General features: G+C 48.8%; 1 protein-coding gene across 1 annotated transcript in view; it reads left to right on the top strand.

The window, feature by feature from the left end:
• The first annotated feature begins 1,605 nt into the window (after window positions 1-1,605).
• NGF (nerve growth factor) overlaps window positions 1,606-20,745 on the top strand; it is a 50,225-nt gene continuing 31,085 nt past the window's right edge. Inside the window, exon 1 of the mRNA XM_057744984.1 lies at window positions 1,606-1,636. The gene's annotated coding sequence lies outside the window, so the exon portion shown is untranslated. The remainder of the gene's footprint in view (window positions 1,637-20,745) is intronic.

Raw genomic sequence — 20,745 nt, 5'->3', positions numbered from 1 at the left:
TGATGCATATTTGGTAGCAATCTGACTTAAGGGATGTTTCTGCCTTGCTAGTACTGGCGGTGGGTCAGACAAGCTCCGCTATCAAGGTCTGTATCCACAGAACCCAAGAAATCTTGGAGGGCAGTCCAGGGGATCCCACCTCACTGAAAGTATGGATGGTGGAGGAAGAGAGTTTGGGTAGGACTTGGGGTAGGCAGAAGGCTCTCTGTCTAGGTCTATTTAGAGTCACAGAACTCTTGCAAAATTGATGAAAGCTGTGGACCCTCTCCCTAGAAAAGTGCACACATCATGCACAGCCAGACAAATCTGCCTACGATTTCAGAAGGATTGGGGACCCCAGGAAGGAAGCTTCCAGAGTCAGGGCCTTAAGCTAAGGCTCTGATTCTAGGTGCAAATGCCCAAGTGCTCTGCCCTTCGTCCCTGTGCAAGACTTGCCCCTGCCCCCAGGATCTTCTGGCTGGTTCTGGTCCTTGGAGCCACAGCCCACCCCTCGTGCCAGAGAAACCCCTGGCATCTGTATCTCGAGGAGCTCCCCTGGGTGCTCTTTTCTCCCAGGGGAGGCGTCCCGAGAGAAAGGGGTCTCGGTTTTTCTCTCTTGGCTGCCAGGAGCAGGAGCAGCCCCAGCCTAGGGCACTGAGGCTGACGCCGGGCAGACGCTCCCGCCCCCTGCTCGAGGCGCCGGCCGCAGGCAGCGCTGGAGGGAAGGGCGGGGAGGTGCGGAGAGGGTCGGACAACTCCGCCCACCCCCAGCTTGTGGGCCCGCTGGCGACCGGGGCCGGCACCCCCGACCGGTGCCCCAGAAAATCCCTAGCCAGCCGGGCTTCGCGCGCAGCCCCTGCAACCCCCGTGTGTTTCCCTTTGACCTCTGGAGGTTTGAACCCCTTCTTTGCTGGGTCGAGCCAGCCCTCCCGGGAAAGATCGATCTCCCCTCCCCAGGATCCCCCACTGGCGGGCACCTCCGCCTGGCCAGAGCAGGTGCGGGGCTGGGACCGGGGAGGGTTGCAGTGGGGGAGAGGATTTGGAGTGGGTGACTCAGGAGTCCGGGAGGAGGGGCTAAAAATTCAAGACGCCTGTGTTAGAGCAGCTCCGCGCTCCGGCACAGCAGAGAGCGCTGGGAGCCAGAGGGGAGCGCAGCGGTGAGTCAGGCTGCCCCGAGCCCAGCCCAAGAGGGGCGCAGCGCGGGCACACGGGCGCGGGCCGGCGTGACTGGGCTCCTGGGGGGACTATGCGTGGATCCCGGTCTGGCGAGATCTCCGGGCACCCGCGCGGCTCCCGCGAACCGAAGTGCGGCCGTGAGAGGAGCGTCCCCATTGGGGTGCGGGAGCGCGGGAGCCTCGGCGGGCGGGCGAGTCGTGGGGAGCAGCGCTCTCTCAGGTCGTGGAGTTCCCGATTTCCCGATGGCCCGAAGTCCGAGAGGCACCCCTGGCGCCTGCAGTCGCCGCGCGGCGGCCCCAGGGGTTAGCTAGAAGGGGACAGCGCGCAAGTAAGGGAGAGCGAAAGAGCGTGGCGAGAGGGATGCGCGGGCTGCGAGCGCGCCGGGGCCGCAGGAGTGGTGGTCTGCACCGCGGAGGGCGAGTGCACGGCGCGCGCGGGCTGGGGTGTGCGCCGAGTCCAGCGAGTGCTACGCTGCCCCCAGGTAAGGGGACGAGCGGGACCTGGTGCAGGGAATGGAGTAAGGGTCTTTGGGCTCCTCCGCGGGTCGCTGGAGGGCTGGGAGTCTCGAGTGAGGGCCCCAGGGGTTGATAGAGGAAGTCTGCTCGCCAAGGGACCTCCACGGAAGGTCCTGCTACGTGGGTCATACGCCTCACCTCCAGCTGTCTGCTGCCAGGTGTGGAAGAAGCTGGCATGGAGGGGTGGGGCAGGCAGCACCTTGGGTCCAGGCGGCAAAGACCCAGGGAAGGCAGAGAGAGGACTCGGGGTCAAGGAGCGGCATCTTTGAGCCATGGTAAACAAGCGGCTTCACTCTGATTACAACTCTCCTTTTTCTTTCAAAAAAAAAGAAAGAATTCTGAGATTCTCAAGGAAGGTGTTTTCTGCTTGAACTTTTTCTTCTCTTGTGACTTGAGAGATTAAAAAAGAGCCTGCTTGCTAGGCTGGTTTTTCCAAGTTGTTCCAGGTTGGAAGTTGTAACAGTTTGTCGGATAATTTATGGGTGTTTCATGCATTAAAGCGTATTACTGCAAAGCCTTTGGGTGCTGTGGGTATTAAGGAAAACTTAGTGCACGTTCCCAGCTGGAAACCAAAACAGGGCTTTCCTGGGTGTCTCTGCCCCCTCTGTTATCTGAGGCCAACGCAAATCCTGGAGAAAAGGCACTTGATTAATTGTCCTGGCTCCATCCTCTGGGCACACCCACTGCCGCTGCCAGCCCCCTCCCCCACACGCGCATAGCCAGCTGCATTCTTAAATTCAGAAATGACAGTGGAGGGCCCACGGGTATCTCGTCTCCAGGGTCTTCAAACTCTTGAAGCTGTCAGTTAAGTCTGTGGGAAGGGACTATTTCTCCCTCTCAGAGTGTACAGAAGGGCCCTGCCAGCTCTTCTTTTGCAGTATTTAGAATTTCCTATCGAATGTCTGAAACTTTCCCCTCCTGAAGAGCCACTGAAGAAAGACTACGTTAGGTCTGGAAGGGTCTCTTCTGTGGAAGAAGTTGTATGTCAGCCTGGGCAACCCAAATGTCAACCCACCATGGGTCATGTTCCCAGAGGTTCAGAGGCCGCTGAGGACTGGGGGTGGGGGCTGAGTGAGAGTGGCCTGGGGGATGAGACTGGCCCTGCTGGTGCTGACTTACGGTGGAAATGAGTGCTCCCCATACTCGGGTCGTTGAAGGGGGTTGGGGTCAGCCTCCCATGCTGCCAAGCTCCTCCCCCATGCTCTTCCCAACATTTTTGTGCAGGTGGGGAAAAGGGCAGTCCTGAAGGGAAAAATGCCAGGAGGCACCACAAATGGGAAACCAAGGTCTCTGGGGCCTGGGGGCACATGTTTTGATAGAACTGTAGGAGTACCTCAGAGGGTTTTACAGCCAGCTGCTGGTGTCACACCTTCCCTGGCAGCCCTCTTACCCCAAAGCAGCCCAGACCCACGGGAGGACTGGAAAATTGGATCTGCTCAGGGCAGCCTGGGGACTCTTTCCAGACCCTTAACCTTTGTCAAGAAGTGAGCTCCTCCCCATCTCCTCTCGCCCACCATGCATCTCCTCCACCTGGAGGGCCAGAGGGAGCAGGGGATGAGGCTTCACCCTTTCTTCCTCCATACAGAAATCCATGCAGTGGCCAGGAAGGGGGCCCCAGCTGCCGACATCAGCAGGGACGGTAGGGCATGGCAGGGCAGGGCTGCAGCCCGAGGGGAGTTTCTCATCATTACTGAGATTAAACCGATGGGAAAATCACACAACTTTACTTTTAAATGAGTGCCGAGCACGACTGCTGCACATCGTGGAGTGCCTCATGTCAGTGGCGACTGCACTGGAGCCACAGGAAAACTACTCTCTGCTCTCAGCAGGCAGTGGAAGGCTTGCTGACGACTCATATAAAGTTTGGATATCTCTTTGACTGGCAAACCTCTGATCTCGCAAACCATCTGCTAAACGGTCAGCTCCCCGGCTCAGCGGGTCCTGAGACATCAGCTCTGTGATGGACCAGCTTCACAGACCAGCACATGGTGGCCTCTAGTAAGGAAATGGAAATGAAAGACCCTTCCTCAACCCATTACTAGCGATCTTGCTTCCTGGCAGTGGGGAGACAGTTAACATCCTGACTCCAAATAGCGGTAAAATCAGGATGGCCCTGAGGCAGAAATGCAGCTGGAGAAACTGAGGCTTTGGGGTCACTGACGTTCGCTTGGTTGCGCACAAGGATGGAATTGTCGCCATTTGTGCCGACATGGCAGACCTCGAGCCACAAAATGTAACCAAGATCAGAACAGTGAAAACATACAATAAAAGGGGGTAGTATGCCTCATGATTTTTTCATTACTCTCCTGTGGGTTACGTTCCATGCTTTGGAGGAGTTTCTGTAGGTTGTCGGCCTCAGTAGGAATCACACTGAAATGATCTATTGATATTTTCCTCCTGTGTTTTGGGGAAATTTCCTGTGGTAGTTTCCTGAATTGTAAGACGGGAGGGAAAGCAGCTTTATGACCTTGAGCGAGTCACTATACTTCCCAGCCTTCACTGTCCCAATCTATAGGACAAGAGTAGTGGGTTCACAGTGTTTCTCAAAGGGGCTGTTGGCATTTGGGGATGATTCTTGGTTGAGGGTGACCATTTATGTAATGCAGAACGTTTAGTATCCTTACCTCACCTACTAAAATGACAGCAATGGTGACAATGCCAAATCCCCTCCCCCCATAATGGCTGACTGCTTATTAAAAGGATAATACTGCTCCCAGTTGAAAACTTCCTTGGCTATTACCAATAAGGGCCTTTCTTTCAGGCCCTATGCTCGGGTCATCTATTATTTAATCATTGAACTGGGGCTTCAGAGATCCAGCCCTGGGCTTCATCCTCCAGGAGCCAGCGTATCAGGCTCCAGGAAGCCATTGGCAGGAACCTCAGTGCTGTGGTCCTGCTGGGCATCGTCCTTTGCTTTTGTCAGTGGAGTGTGACTACAAATGACCCACCTGAAAAGAAAAGCAGAAAGAGTGGGGGGAAGGGACAGGTGGTATTAGAGCATGGCAGCTCCCTTCTCTGCCATATGCTGTTAAAAACACGGGCAGACTGCCGGCCCCGGGTGTCCACAGCACTGGGAGGAAATCCTTCTCTCCTTTACCAAATGGATCACACGGCAGCACCAGGGGGTCCCTTCTCTGAATGAGAGAACAAGGAAGCAGAACCCTCCCCGGCACTGACAGCACTTAATACAACACGGGCACATGTTGCTATCAAATTAATACAACTGTGCCCAAGCTGTGAGAATAAATGGGAATCGATAACGTGACATTTGATTGAAGAAGGAGGCCAGCAATGCTATGCTGGAGGGGTGGTGTTTGTAGCACTGGCTTTATTCTCACTTATCCTTACTTCTGCCCCAAGGTCTCGCTGGAGGTCAAAAACTAGGACCATTTGGTTATTCCTAGAGCAAAGGGCTGAAATGAATAATGATTTTGGAGGATATTATTGCCTGCGTCTCCCTCCCAAGCAGGAGAAGAGAGAAAACTACCAAAGCAAGAGAACTGGCGGAGTCTGAATTTGGTTCCCAAAAAAGGGGCATTGGAGACTTAAGGAGATTCCCAAATGAGGTTGAGACTGGTCTGATGATGCAATTCGTCCAGTGGGACTAGCAACCGTGCTTTCTGAATTGCAGGTTTGGCCAACATTTTCCACACACAGAATGTCCTTTTATTAGTAGTAATATTAGTCAGTCAGACAGCCAGGGTTTCCCTGAAAATTCCCCACTGGGGTAAGCAGATGGAGATGTTTCGGCACGGCCTGTGGTGGCCTCTGCAGGTGGAGAGCTGTGCAGGTGGAACAACCTGGCTCTGAAGTCAGTGGGAATGAACGGCCCAAGATTCCCACAGACGCGGTTCCACATCGAGGGCAGTTACAATCCACTACTACTGGAATCGTCTCCCCATAACCACAAAGTATTTGCTGTTTGGTACAGATGGGCTGATTTTCCCATTTCCTTTGGCTGTTCCTTTGGTAGCCAGGGTTGGTGGAATATGTCATCTGTCTGCAGGCAGCATGCTGTTCCCAAGTGAGCCCAGGAAGGGCCGTCTGCTGGAAGCCATGAGAGCTCAGCCCAGATTGGCAGAGGAAGGTCCTGTCTCCGCCCCCCCATCACTGTGGATCTGATGTGTGGTTAAAGTGACTTGCATTTCTCACTTGTGCAGTCTGGTGAAGTGCTGTCCCATGTTTGGACCCGACCAGACCTGGCTTGGAGGTTAACCACCTCATCCTTGTCAATAACCGTGTGTTGAACCCCCACATTGTATGAGAGATGCCCAGAGAGAGGCAGGCTCACTTTGGATTGTGATTTTAAAGGAAGGAGCAGTCATGCTGGGCTCTAATGGCCTGAAGGCTGCTGGACTAGGTGAGCAGGGAGGAAGGAGATGAGTGCCAGGAAAGCAGAGATGCAGGAAGGCGCCTCTGGTACCCAGCGTTCCTCTTCTGTGAAAGAGAGATAACAGTAGGAGCTACTCTGTTGGGATGCTGTGCACATCAAGTGGGATGATATTGGAGGGACACCAACACAAGGCTGGCACACAGTTGAGCAGGCACTCAACAAACATGAGTTCCCTTCCCTCATGTTCCCCCTCTGTGGTACTGATCTCAGGGGACCCCTCCTTTTATACTTTTCACTTCAGATTGGACAACATCATCTTTGCATGTTTTATGCCTCTGTATGTGTAAAGCTTTGATGCACTAGGAGAAGAAATCTTTCTGGATGCATTGAAGCTTCTCCAGGAATTTACCCACCTGTATTTTGACCTTCTGTAATTAACATTCTCATTTTGATAGCGTTTTAACCAAACATTTCATCTTCTGAATTACCTTGGCCTCATAATATCCGAGTGAAAGGAAACTCATGGATATTCTCCTGTGATTTTCTTTCATAGGCAAACTTCTCCACAGAATTGTATCTCAGAGATGTTATGTAATGCTCTCTAAATAAGGCATTTCTTGAGAATGGCCATTCGTCCTGGCAGCTTTAAGAGTGTTTTGGTTCCTTACCCCGCATAACCAACTCCTCCTCCTCCAACAACTTGTTTCCTTAGGATTTTATGTATCTCACCATTTACAAGAGAAGGAAGAGGAGGAAGTGAATTTTTCTATGGCAGCTGGGCATTTCTGCTCTCCCACCCCAAGGGTCAGTGGCTGGGAAGCTGTTGCTGAAAAGCATATAACCTGTGGTTAAAGGGGGAACGTTCCCCGCCCCCCCCCCCCCCCCCACCCAGGGAGGCAGGCCCACCGACCATCAGGCCACTGGATTGATTTTCCTCCTCTCATTAGCATCTTGATTAATATGCTATCCAGGGGCCTGGGCACTGTGGAGAGTCGTAATAAATGTAAATCGTGACCCTGCCCAAGGAGCTTGCTCTAGAGTCGGAGTTTAAATGGCTTCAGAGAGGCTCATCAGATAATGTAAGTGAGTAAGGCCATCAGCTGGTGGGGACTGCAGTAAACTAGAGAGGTTATGCCCCATCAGAAGGGGACAGGCCGTCTGTTGCTTTGCTGGTTTGTAGGTCCAGTGTGGCCAGATCTTCCAGCTTTTCCGAAAGAGTCAAAGCTTTGAGTTTGAATGTATAGTGTCTTCACTTTTCGAAACGTGTGCAGACCAAACAAAATCTGTCTGCAGCTTCTTTTGTCTTCTCATCCAGATGCACAGCTTTGGAGCAATTGAGAACAGTACCAAAATGGAAACTAGCTGAAGAAATACTAGCTGTGTGGCTCTCAGAGAGGCCTGAATGGTGCAGTGCTTTCTAGAGAGGCTTCCTGGGGGAGGGGATGTCCTGCAGGCAGGTAGGATTGTATAAAAGCAGCCCTGACACAAGATAGAACTAGCTTCAGATCCAACCTCTGCCTCTTGTTGGCTCTGTAACCACATGACAGTCCCTCTAAGCCTCAGTTTCCTCATCTGTAAAAGGGACTCGTGATGCTGAGCTCAGGGGACGGTGGCAAGCGTGAGAGGAGGGAGGGCTGGAAAGCCCTTACTTAGCCCAGAGCCTGGAACACTGGCAGTGCCCAGTGAGCCTGAGTCCTGTCTTAATGCTGGGTGGTGGGGTTTAGCCAGTCCAGAGGGCATTAAGGGCCAGAGGCATGAAGTAGGGCCCCTCATTGAGCTTTGTGAATAGCTGCTTTTCAAGGACATGGGCCTCAATTGCTTTTCCTACCGCAAGAGGACAGTAGGTGTAGGCTATTTTTCTCCCCTACTGCCCTCTTCCTGCTTCTCCCCACGGCCTGAGACCATGTGCCCACTTGATCTGTCAGAATCCCACCCTTTAAAAGCCTGACCTGAGCCAAACAGCAGAAAAACACAACTCAACTCAGTAAGAAGGGAAAGTACTCTGGGATGCTGTATAGACACGCATGGCAAATATTCAAGGAATTCTTAGGAATAAAAAAAAATTCATAAATCTGGATTTTTGCATGAGGCCATCACAGGAACATGTTTTCTCAATTAGCATACACATTGCTTGGAGTGAAGTCACCGAGTCCGCGGCTCCTCAGGGCGGACTTGTGCTGAAGCCACCTGATCTGGACCTCACTTTCCATGATCTAAATCTGATTCAGCCAACCCTGTCCCTGCCCCTCGCTGCCGAAAGAAAATCACCCCCAAATCCTGAACCAGGGTGGAGACATACACACTCCCCTGCAAAGCGGTCAAATTTCAGATCCTGGGTGTACTCACCCAAAATTGAGAAAGACAACACTATTCTTGATGGTGGAGTGATAGAGTCTCAGCAACCCCTTGCGTTGTTCTGTTCCTTGGGCATTTATTGTTAGATGGTGACTTCACTGCCTCGTCAGAGTGGATGTGTCCATTAGGTTCTGAAAGCAGAGAAAATAGTTTCTTTTGCGAAAGCATCAACTGCTTAAAATATTACTAGTCGGTGCCTGAGATCAGTGATTATGTTTTCTGGATGGTTTCCTGGACTGACTCTTTTCCAAGCAAAAGCCTTTGTCAGATATTTGTAATTTCTGAAATATTTGATAAATGATGTCCCCTCACCAGAGGGATGGTCCAGCGCACATCATTAGCAGCCTGCCTCAGAAGCAAAGATGCTGCCCAGCATCCAACAAGATCAAGCAGGAAGCTGAAAAACATTTCAAATCAACTACCATAGAGTAAAGGAAAGAAAAATGGTTTTCAAACTATAGGTTGAGACCCATTAGGGGGATGTGAAATCAGTTAAGTAGTACAGTTCTCTCTCTCTTTTTTTTTTTTTAAAAACGAGGTAGAGTAAAATTTTAAAAAATCAATGTGCATTGCACGGAGCAAGGGCAAGTATTCATGAAACTTTTGTTTTAGTTGTATATACATTTACACAATATGTGTGCAGACTGGATCATGACGGAAAATGTATTTTTTTCATTGTGAATCATGGCTAACAAAAGTTTAAAAGCTACTGGCATATAGCTAGTGGGAAGTTGCTCTATGGCAAAGGGAGATCAACTCAATGATGGGTGATGCCTTGGAGGGCCAGGACGGGGAGGGTGAGAGGGAGTTGTGGGAGGGAGGGGCTGTGGGGATATATGTATAAATACAGCTGATTCACTTCGGTGTACCTCAAAAGCTGATACAAGAGTGTGGAGCAATTATGTTCCAATAAAGAGCTTAAAAAAAGGAAAAAAAAAAATTCCTACACAGAACGAGGCTGGAAACGGGAGCCCTCTAAAGAGAAGGAAAAATGTAGGTAAGGCAGTGAGAACAATTGCTCCATTCTGTTCTGCCTCACGTCACACTTGCTTGCAGGTGATATCTAGAAAGATGATGAGAACAGTTGACCCACAGCCTATGGCTACTCCAGATTTTCCCAGCTACTTAATTTTTTGCAAAGATATGGATAATTCAAAAAGTGCAGTTTGTCCTCAGAACATTTAACTTTTATTTTTGGCATGATTAGATATTTTCCTATATCACTTTTGCTCTGTTTAAAATTTTAATTACCTTACAGTTCTACACTCAACTAGCCATGAGGGAGAAGCATAGAATTATGTGGCATCAAGTAAATTGTATGTTAGCATAAAATTGTTATATAAAAAAATCTCAAATTAATAATTAATAGTAATCTTTCAATGGTATATGGATAACAGCTCTAGAAAGCTTGGCTTCTCTATTAGAACATGTAGTGATGTTAAGTTTTGGTTTACTGTTTCCAATAAATGTGAGAGACAGATAGAAAAAATTAGAAATTGAAGAGACCCTGCACATCTGTATATATGTGTGAGCGTATTAGTCTGAACAAGGCAACACATATAAATGGTATTAGTGTGCAACAATTGTGTGAGAAAAAGTTCTAATATAATCATTTTTATGAGTCATGTTTTTGTTGCTGTTATGAATATTTCGTATGCATAAAGATCTGATATATATTTAAAATTATAGGACATTTAAATTAAATATCCTATGCTGGTGTGTATTAAAATTTTAAATAAATTGTCAAAAATGAAAAGAAAACAAAAAAAGCTACTGGCACAGACAACAGCATGGTTTAGAAAAGGGCATTGCTCTGAAGCCAGACAAACTTGGGGAACTTGGGGTTAAATCTCAGCTCTGTGATTCCTAGTTCTATGATCTTGGGTAACTCAAGTACTCTAAGTATCAGTGTCTTCATCTGCAAGGTCAGACTAATTGCTTCCTCGTAGGGCTGTTGTGTAGATTAAGTGTCAAAGATGTAGAAAGTGCCTGGTACTGTGCCTGCCACCAAGGAGGCCTCAGTAGGCAAGAGCCACTGTCATCATCTACCTTCTCCTCCCCCCACCCCTTCCTCCTTCTCCCCCTTCTTTATCTTCTTCTTTGAGACTGACCAACCTCATCAGAACTATGACTTTCCTAGATGTTCCTAATCCTGAGGTTGGCTGTTTCTTTGGCCAACCCAGCAAAGAAACAACAGCAATCATATTTCATCCTTGTCCCTACCTCTCTCTACCATCTTTCTCCAATTTCATGTTGCAGAGCCGTCTTTCTGTGGTTCTGTTCCCTAGGCGTGATCATAACAGTAATTGTCCAAGGGCCCCAAGACATCCTCCTCCCTGTCACTAAGAATCATCAGAGGGTTATCACAGCCTTCGCTGGCCTTGTGACCGGGACAAATGCTTTGGTCCTAATGTGGTGGTACAGTGATGCTGGAAGGAGCTTCTGTTCCCACAAATCACATCATATATTTTTATAAGGGCAACAGGGCTAAGATACCATTAAAATGTTGACACTGTCGAATTCTTAAGAAGTTCCTGCCCAGAGCGGAGAGCCTAAGGTTTTCTCCTGAGAGAGGCCCCTGGCGGCCCCACTGCTGAGGGTTACAGTTTCTCTCCTGGTGTAAACAGCTTAAAGGCTCCTAGTGTGGGCCCTGGAGCTGATAGCTTCAGGTAAACCAAACCCTAATCCTGATCCCAGCCCTCAACCTGTTCCACAATCTGTCACTGACCCCAGACACCCCCGTCTCCAGCCAAGGGTACGTGTGAGAGGGACCCACTCCAGGGGCCACAAAGATGACACGTCCCAATTTTCTTGAGAGCCTGGCTAATGCAGACCCTGAGGACAGATCAGGGATGAGAAACAGCTGCCTCTTTGTTCAGACGGAAGCTGCACGTTTCTCCCTCCTCTGTTTCCTGTGCTCCCCTGGGGCCCATTCCAACCCTCTCCTTGTAAAATGTCCTCCCCGTGGGCCCCATTTTCACCACTCAGATTCAAAGAGGATTATTAGTGACATCTCCTCAAATGCTGAATTCCTGTCCAAACCAAAGATTTAATGCTCCTTTCTAGGCAGTTAAGACATCTCTATTTGAGGTTGCAGGGCAGGAGGGCCTAAGGGGAGAAGGCAGACATGGGTCTGGTATAATTTTCATCTCTGTAAGAGTCTCCTCGCTTTCCCACTCTTCCCTGTAAAACCAATAGCAACAGACCAGTTGCACATATTAAATAACATTTATAGCAGAAGGGAAACATTTGTCACATCATATCCAGCCCCTTGCTCCTTAAGCAGGTGGGTTGTGTTGAGCCAAGCACTGGGAGCTTGACTGGACCACAGCAAAGTAGCTAAGAGGCTGTTTAAACCCATCACTGTTGCACCTGGGTTTTTTTGTTTGGTTTGGTTTTTGTTTTGTTTTTAGGAAAAAGCAAATGCTGACTTACATTTTCTGTGCCCGAAAGGGGAAAAAAAGCATATTTCCACCCTTTCTGAAATTTGCAATGACAAGTGGAATCAATTGTCCCAGAATATGACACACCACCAAGAATATTTCTTATGCATGAAATAAATTACCTTTCTTTTCATCTGGGTTCAAGGGTATTGTGTCTGTCCTCTTGCAGGGAAAGTGTGAGCACTTAGAAATGTTTTCATTTTCTTTTTCGAGGAGGTCAGACACCAAAGCCTGAGTCCAGATTTCATGCCCACGTGTCAGCATCTCTGTATCTTGGAAATGAAAGAAAATATTTAGGGAATGGGGCGTTTAAGTATTGTTTTCATTTTTTCTAAAAAAGAGTGGGACATGTCAGAAAGTAGAAGGCTTAATAAAGCAACAAATATGTTTCAAAGGTTATTTTTAAAGCACCTTCATGATCAAGAAAAAAAGGGAATTTTAAGTTGGCACAGTAGACAGAATGTACACCTTATGAACCTATCACAGAATTCTGACTGGCAATACTTGTGGTTGGGAAAATGCCACAAAACTGTCTGAAGCTTATTTCTTTTATGGATTGGGAAAGTTGTTACATAAGAAAGAAAAATGATTAAGTCAGATATAGATTATTTCAACTCAGTAATACTGAGAGCTAGGAGACTTGGGATTTATTTCTGTCTCAGCAGTTTCCTAGCTGTGTAACTTGGGCAAATCACAGAACCTCTCTGAGCCTCTGTTTCTTAAGCTGTAAAATGAGAATAATAATACTTCTCCTGCATGACCGGATAGGGCTGCTGCCTTGAATATGGTTGCCAGCTGGGGAGACACCTTGGCTGTAGGTATAACAGGTAAGACGTGAGAGCCCTGGGTAAGGACTGTGAGGCTCCGGGCACCAGTGCTGGCTCTGCCCTTAGTTGGGTGAGGGACCTTGACAGTCACTTACCCTGCACAAGCCATTTCAGCCCTCGCCTGCCCGTCTCAAATGCAATAGCAGATGTGAAAGCACTTCACATAAGCCTGGGCAGAAACGAGCTATTCCTGCCATGGTGGGAACGGAGGCCTGTGCCAGGTGTTGAGCAGGCCCCTGAGAGGCTGAGGCCAAGGGCACCGTGGAAAAAGCATGAACGTGGAATCAGACAAGCCAGGGCTCCAGGCCCAGGAGTAGGGTAGGAGTAGGCTGAAAAACACATGTGATCGAGGGCGAATTAGTGCAGCTCTCTGATTTCCAGTTTCCTCAGCTGTGACATGGGGCTAATGGCACTTACCTCTTAGTGTAAAGATTAAACAAGGTGACCCCTGCTAAGGCCTTGGGTGGTACAAAACCCAGTTTTGTAGTGGTCCTTGGCATTGATCACAAATGAGTACCCGAGGAATCCCCGCTTAGCTGGTGACCTGGCTGAGGACAGTCCGAGGCGGATATAGTTGCATCAGGGATGTGAAGCTCTCCTAATGTCCCCTCTCCCTCGCTGGCCCTCCTCTCTGTCTCCTTTGCTGGCTTTTCCTTCTCCTGACCTCTAAATATTGGAGTGCCTGGGGCTCAGGCCAGGGTCCTTTCTTTTCTGTATCCCTCTCTTCCTAGATGATCTATCTCATCCTCCCCAGACATCAAATAGGACATACAACTTCTGGATGTCTGTTTCCAATCTGGACCTCTCCTGAACTCCAGGCTTTTAGGTTCTACTATCATGTCTATTTGGACATCTAATGGACATCTCAGATTTAGAATTTTTGACCCCTGAACTACTCTTTTCCGAGCCTTATTTTAGTCTTCCCCATTGTAGATAATGATATCATTATACCCAGTTGTTCAGACCCCAAATCTAGAAATCATCCTTGATTGGACCTTCCTCATCACCTTTTATATCCAGTCCACCAGCACGTCTTGTTGGTTTCAAAATAAAATCTGAACGCAGGCACGTCTCACCATCCCACTACTGTCTCTTAGTCCAAACCACTATCACCTCTCAGCCAGATGACTACAGGGACCTCCTTCTGGATTCCCCGCCTCCACTCTTGTTCCCCTACAAACTTTTAACCCAACAGCAGTCCGAGTGCTCTTTTAAAGATGTAAATTATGTCACATTATTTCCAAGCTCTCAACCCTCCAATTGCATGTACAATAAAATCCATACTCTTGCCATGTCCTTATTTCAGTGGTTCTTAACCCAGGGGACATTTGGCAACATCGAAAATGGCAGACACTTTTGATTGTCACACATGAAGGGAGTTGAGGGGTGACACCAACATCTAGTTGGTGGAGTCCAGGGACGCAGCTAAACACACTACAATGCTCAGGGTACCCTCAACAACAAAGAATTATTTGGCTCAAAATGAAAGAAGAGTGAGGTGGAGAATGCCTTCATGTGCTCTGACCCTGGCCCTCCCTCCAGCCTCCTCTATGACTCCTCCAGTCACTTGCTCTGTGGCAGCCTCTCTGACCTTCTTGCAATATCTTCAGCACACCCATCTTGCTACTGCCTTTGCACTTGCTAGTCCCTCTATTTGGGACACTTCTTTCCACAGACTGTCTTCAAATGGTTAGCTTTTGTTCATCATTTAGGTCTGCTCAGATGTCACCTCTTGAGCATTGTAATTTTTTTAAATAAATAAATAAATGTATTTATTTACTGGCTACATTGGGTCTTAATTGCTGCATGAGGGCTTTCTCTAGTTGCAGCGAGCAGGGGCTGCTCTTCATTGTGGTGCGAGGGCTTTTTATTGCCGTGGCTTCTCTTGTTGCGGAGCACGGGCTCTAGGTACATGGGCTTCAGTAGTTGCAGCACACAAGCTCGGTAGCTGTGGCCCGAGGGCTCTAGTAGTTGTGGTACACAGGCTTAGTTACTCCGAGGCATGTGGGATCTTCCCAGACCAGGGCTCGAGCCGGTGTCCCCTGCATTGGCAGGTGGATTCTTAACCACTGCGCCACCAAGGAAGTCCCGAGCATTGTAATTTAATATGTATATCCCCACTTGACCAAACCCTGCCACAGTAGACTCTGTTGCCTTACCCTACTTTATTTCACAGGACTTTGTTCTATTGTTTGTTTTCTTGTTATTATTTGTCTCCTGCACAAGAATGTAAGAATGGGGACAAGGACTTTGTTGTGTTCATCAAGGGCTTCATTACATATAGGAGCTCAAGAAGTATTTGTTGAATGAATGAATGAGTGGTTGAGAAGTATGACACAGACAGGGATTACTACAGAAGGTTAGGAAAGGAGACCATCAGCGGGATCTGGTGTGTGGGGAAAGGCTTCCTGAAGGAGGTGTGACATGGGCTGTTTTGCAAGTTTGTGGAGTCCCCGCCCCTTCGGCTAAGCTGGCCAAAAATGGAGCAGGGCTTTGGAAGCTTGGCCTTCTCTGAAACTTGAATGTACCTGGGGGCACCTCTTATAGATTACAGTCAGCTGTGGACTTTAACATTCAATAGGATGGAGAAGAGAGCTGGAGGGCTTTGCAGTCTAAGATGTGTGATTGAAGAGGGGAGTCAGGAAAGAGAGGCAAGCAGGAGAAAAGCAGGAGCAGGGAGGAGAAATCTAGGCTCGAGTTGGTTCAGATCAGGAGCAGAGCTCAGTACAGAGGGAGGGAGAGGTCTGGGAGGGAAGAGAAACCATCTCCAGGAAAGAATCTCTGGCTAGCTCATCCCGAAGGGCTGATAGTAGTTATTGGAGAAGGAGTGGGGGGGGGGGGGGGGGAGGGGGAAGGGTGGTTCTTCTGCTTTCAGTTTTCCAGGAGCCAAGGGAGATGACAGTGAGCTGGACCTGGGGAGCTAGAAAGGCCAGCAAAGGGTAAAATCCGACATTTCACGCAGCCAGGCAGAGACTCTGTCTTGAATAGACATGTTGACCCATATCTAGTCGGTACTACATGAGATAATTTTGAAAATGTGGTTCTAGGATAGTCTTGATTTCAAACAGTCTGAGCCATTGCCAAACATTGGTCCTGTGTTTCAGTTACAAAAAGCAGATCTCGTAATGCCACATGTGACAGCCAGTGCACAATCCATGTGCAGCACGTGCCAGGAGCTGAGTGGGTGCCTCCCACCCCCGGCCCAGGCCATCCCCCTGTGCCACCTCACAGTAGGGACATTAATGTCCAGTTCTTGAGGCGGCTGGGTTCACATCGTGGATTATTTTTCCAAAGTCTCAGGATTCCAGAGTTCGTAGCTCACGGAGCCTCCTGTGGGAGGAGAATGCCTAGTCCCAGGTACACAGCTCCACTCATCCCAACATCTCCTCCAAGTGACACTTATGGTCAGGGTCTGTGCCCTCTGGGCCACCTCAGGACACTTACTCATAACTGTGGTTCATTTTGCTGCCTGGATATTTCTGAGGGTATGACTACAGGGGATTAGCTGGCCAACACCTTGTTTTATTAGTCTGTTAATGTAGGTTTAAAGTAATACACCTCAGACGTAGACAGCTTACTCCAACCTACCAAAAATATCGTTATGAACATTTACAAGGTCTAAAGAATGATATAATGGTGATGAAATTCAGATGTGTTGCATTACCCTAATGTCTAATTTAGCCCTGACTCAGTCCAAAGAAATATGGATTTCCTCACAGACGTAGTCTCATAGCTGCCTGGGCCCCGTGTGCCTCGTAGAGCTAAGGTGGTGAGTTTGTCTGTCACACATCCTCGGAAGTCATAAAACACCCCTGAGCTGACCATTTCTTCCCTGCTTCCTCAGAGAGCCACTGACACTCAACGTTGACTTTTTAGTGACAAAACCTGTCAGCCCACTTGTCACTGGAGCCCCCTTCTATCATTAGGTCTCCTTGGTATACAGAGGCTTGATGTTCTCAAAATTCTACTCCATCAAAGGTTGATCTCTGACCCTTCATCCATACTAAGAAATACATGGCCGACAAAGGCTCAGGCAGACGCTTATTCCAGGGGCAAATTCTTGCAGCAGCCATTGAATTCTCTCGGTCAGAAGGCAGTGAACCACTCACAGACAACAGAGCAAGCAAAAGGCTGGCCTTGGTCCTTCCTTCCTACTGGTTGTGTGACTTTACATTTTTATAAAAACTCCCTTTGATTCTGTTTTCTGAACTGTAAAATTGGAATAATAATAATACCCCCTTTATAAAGCAGTGGTTAAACGAGTGCATATATATAACAGTTAGCATAGTACTTGGCACATAAAAGCTGTTCAACAAACGGCAGCTATTCGCGTTATGTTATTAAAATCTTGGAAAGTAAAATTTCAGACATCAGTCAATGACTCATGGAAATATTTTGGAGCTTAAAGTCTTTGTGAAGTGAAAGGGAAAGGGAATGGAGTTTAAAACGCTGGGAGGAAATCCCTAGCTGAGGAAGGCAGAAGTTCAATGTCATGGTGTCACCGTGATTACCATTCAATTGTGGGGTAAGCCTCAGTTAAGCCATCTGTCAAATGGGACTACTAATAAGGTTGCTGTGATGATTAAATATAATAAATGCTTATAGATGGTTAACGTAGCACCACACATGTAAGTCTCAAAAAGTTTAGCGTTCTTGTCATGGTTGCTGTTATCACATCCTGTCTTCTCCATGCCAGGTCCTCTCTCAACTCCTTACTCAGGTCAAACTTCTGCATTGACAAGTGTAACCTGGCTTCCTAAGCACTGTTCCAGGATTTAGGCTGGAGCAGCTCTCCCCCACCTGCAAGGGTCTGTGCCTGTCTCAGGGCATTTACAGTCAGCTAAAAATCATGCCCGCAGATTTCTGGAACCCACTCCTTGCTGCCGCCACATGGCTCCTACATGTGGAAAGGCAACTTTAGTGGTGGTCCCACCTGGCTTTCCCCTCTCCTTCCTGGGATGGTCACAAAAGCAAGGGAACCATGGCCTTTGAGATGAATTTATGCAGCAATCAGTAAAAGGAAAAGGGGCCCAGAACTTAGCTTTTGCCATTGGTCTTGCCAGAAAGGGCTGGACTGGGATAGAAAAGAAATCCCAGAGACAAGGGTCCTCTAGCTTCCATGGACTCAAGGTGAAGTAAATTGTAGGTTGCCTTATTTATGACCAAAGCTACCAAAATTTATCAAATGTTCTGAGGATGTTTCTGCCCATGTGTTCCTAAGTAAAATGGAGGAACATTTTGTTTCCAACAAAACTGGTGATTAGGACTAACTCTCACTGCCAAGGTGAGGTCTGTCCTAAAGCTCACTCTTCAGCAGGCGTCACTGGGTTCTCACTGCACTGTCCTGGGCTTTAGCAGGATGTAAGGAAGTTTAAGACTTGCACCTGCCCACAAGGGACTTAAGACCTGATTGGCAGTTCTTACTTCATTTTAATTCCAATGAAGCCTTTAGCCTTTGGGGAAGAAGAATCACTGGGATGAATCTAATACCACAGGGCTGGCTGTCAGATGGATTCTTCTATGACCCGGTGGCCTTGGACATGAAAAGGAAATGAAAACATTTCATTATGAGATTTCCTTCTCCCCTTCCTCATGCTTCCGCTGTCTGCCCTGTCTACCCTCCACACCACACACACATGCACACACGTGCACAGGCACTTATAACCAAACACACATACATACACACACACACACCACACACCACACAAAAGTGTGAAGACATTGCTGAAGCAGCTGCATTAATAAATTGCGCTACTTTCCGACTCAAATATCCATAGAATCCTAGCATTGAAAGAATCATGCAAAATCATCCAGGCTTTATATAGAGATATAGACATACATTTTTAAAAAGAAGGGGGAAAAAAAGCCAAAAAGCTAGCAAGTGAAGTGCCTTGCCTAAAATCAGGGTTACCAGCCAAGCCCAGCTCAGGTCTCAGTTCATTTCTTTTTCTCACTCTTTCATCAACTATTTCATAAGCATCAACTTTGTGCCAGGAGCTGTGCGAGCCACCCGTGATACAAGGTGGACAAAAACTGTGCAAAGTTCCGCCCTCACAGTGCTTACAGACTAGCCGGGAAGACAGTGGCAAGAATGGCACAAAGGAATGGGCGGTTTCCAGTCTGAGACGTGCCCCAAGTCAGAGATCCACATGCCATGGAGAGGGGATCCTAGGAGGGCAGGGGAGGCCCCTGGAGCAAGGCGTGATTCATTTGAGATCTGAGAGATAGGCTGGGGAAGAGAAGGAGAGATGCTCCCAAGATAAAGGGAAGCCCTCCTTCCTCATCCAGGAAGATATTTCCGACAGTGGTGTGCTGAAGCAGGCTCGGACGGGCTCACACCTGCTCCACCGCGAGCTTCTCTTCCCAACTCCATGCTCAGTGAGGTCACGCTGGTAGCTTGAAATTGGCCACGGTGGGAGCATCTACACCCCAGAAAGTAGCAGATGCTACAAATCCAGATCCCCTCCTTTGGAGAACCACCTTTACCAACACACCACGGACTCCATTTATTGCGTTCCAGCTGCTCCCAGCTGTGGGCAGCACAGACCCGACCCTGTAAGCCGAATGCCTGTCCCCTTCCTGCAGAGCCTCTCCTGAGAGCCTGTTCCCAGAAAGACACTGCCAACAAGTGACTTGGGCCTCGGGGCTGTTTATGTCAGACTCCGGGCCATCTGGCTTCTAAGAAAGAGCCCGTTCTTGTGGCCTTCGTCACCCCCTTGCCATCTAATGATATTTATCAACCGCCCACGCCTGCCCAGCGCTGTATGAGACACTTGGTCAGGCAGATCTCAAGTCAGGATTTGACCCCTCAGGAATTCGGGGCCTGGCTGAGGCTGCTAGGCAGACATTGTTCTTCCTTAATATAACTCGGGCTACTCGGGGCACAGGAACCAGGGCTGAGAGCCCAGCCGAGGGCATGAGATCAGGAGATGCCACCACTATGGTTTTTCCCAGTCTGTTTCTAGGCACAGGAAACACCAGACGAGAGTACAGGTTGGAGTTCGCAATATTTATGATTTGGTTAAGTCTTACAAACAACTGATTCTACTATCCTTGCACCCCCACTGTTCTCCCAGTTTTCTAAAGGGATTGGCCAGAAGAAAAAGTGAGTTTTGAGTTCTTATAAAGACTGTCAGGAAGCAAAGTGGGTGCACCTCTCAGGGGTGGTGTTTTGTTGTGGAAGTACCTTTGTTTTCAGGGCGTGTGTGCACCTGTGTGTGTTTGCGTGTGTGTGTGGTGTCTGCTGTGCATACAGAATATGGGGGAACAAACCCTGGGTGTGGCTGGTGGTGCAGGTGCAGATGAGGCAGTCGGGCAGGGCTGTGAGATGGAGAATCCTGGAGGAAAAGACTGGCCACGGGGTCTGGTTGGGGAAAGAAGCCAGACACTCTAGATGATTCCCTCTGATCACCTCCCCGCTCCTGGATGGGAGCCCGTGATGATTGCACTTGGCTCACACTGGGGAAGGCACCCCCTGTGCTATGGAAACTGAACCGTTTACTAGCTTAACCTCTAATCAGATTTAAAAACTGGGTGACACCAACCCGCAAGTCTCCCAGCCAGGATCTTCAGTTAGAGCCAGGCATGTATATGCAGGGGCTGATTTAGGGGGTCCTCTGAAGGCACCCAACATTATTTGCCCATAGCCCACTCTGGGCACTACCCCTTAGGTGGACTGTGAGCCTCCAGGAGGCTTCCCTTAAAAGCAAAACGCAAAGTGATCAGGGCAGCATTACTGACATCTAATCTTGAATCAGATTCTCAGATTATCAAACTGCACATGCAGGGTGGCAGGGGCTGTGCTGAGGGATAGAGGCTCCCCAAAGGCGGTGTGACTGGGAGGCCAGCAGGTGGGCGCCAGGGTGGTGGGGACGTGGTGATGCCAGAGCAGTTGCTATCTGTAAGTGTATTTAGAGCACGGAGGAGATGACGAGGGAGAGAGGGTGGCTGGAGGTCACAGAAGATGTGCCAAAGGAGGTTGGCACAGGGTGACCCGCCCTCAGTAATGCAGAGGAGAGGTGTGTGGATGTGACGACAGCCCCCGGCTGCTGTGCAGAGAAGCTACATCCCCTCCCTGTTCCTCTCCTGATGCTGCCGTGCAGTCCAAGGGCACCTAC

The sequence above is a fragment of the Hippopotamus amphibius genome, chromosome 1, assembly GCF_030028045.1.
Source record: "Hippopotamus amphibius kiboko isolate mHipAmp2 chromosome 1, mHipAmp2.hap2, whole genome shotgun sequence".
NCBI lineage: Eukaryota > Metazoa > Chordata > Mammalia > Artiodactyla > Hippopotamidae > Hippopotamus > Hippopotamus amphibius.
This window is presented reverse-complemented; position numbering and strand designations above follow the sequence as displayed.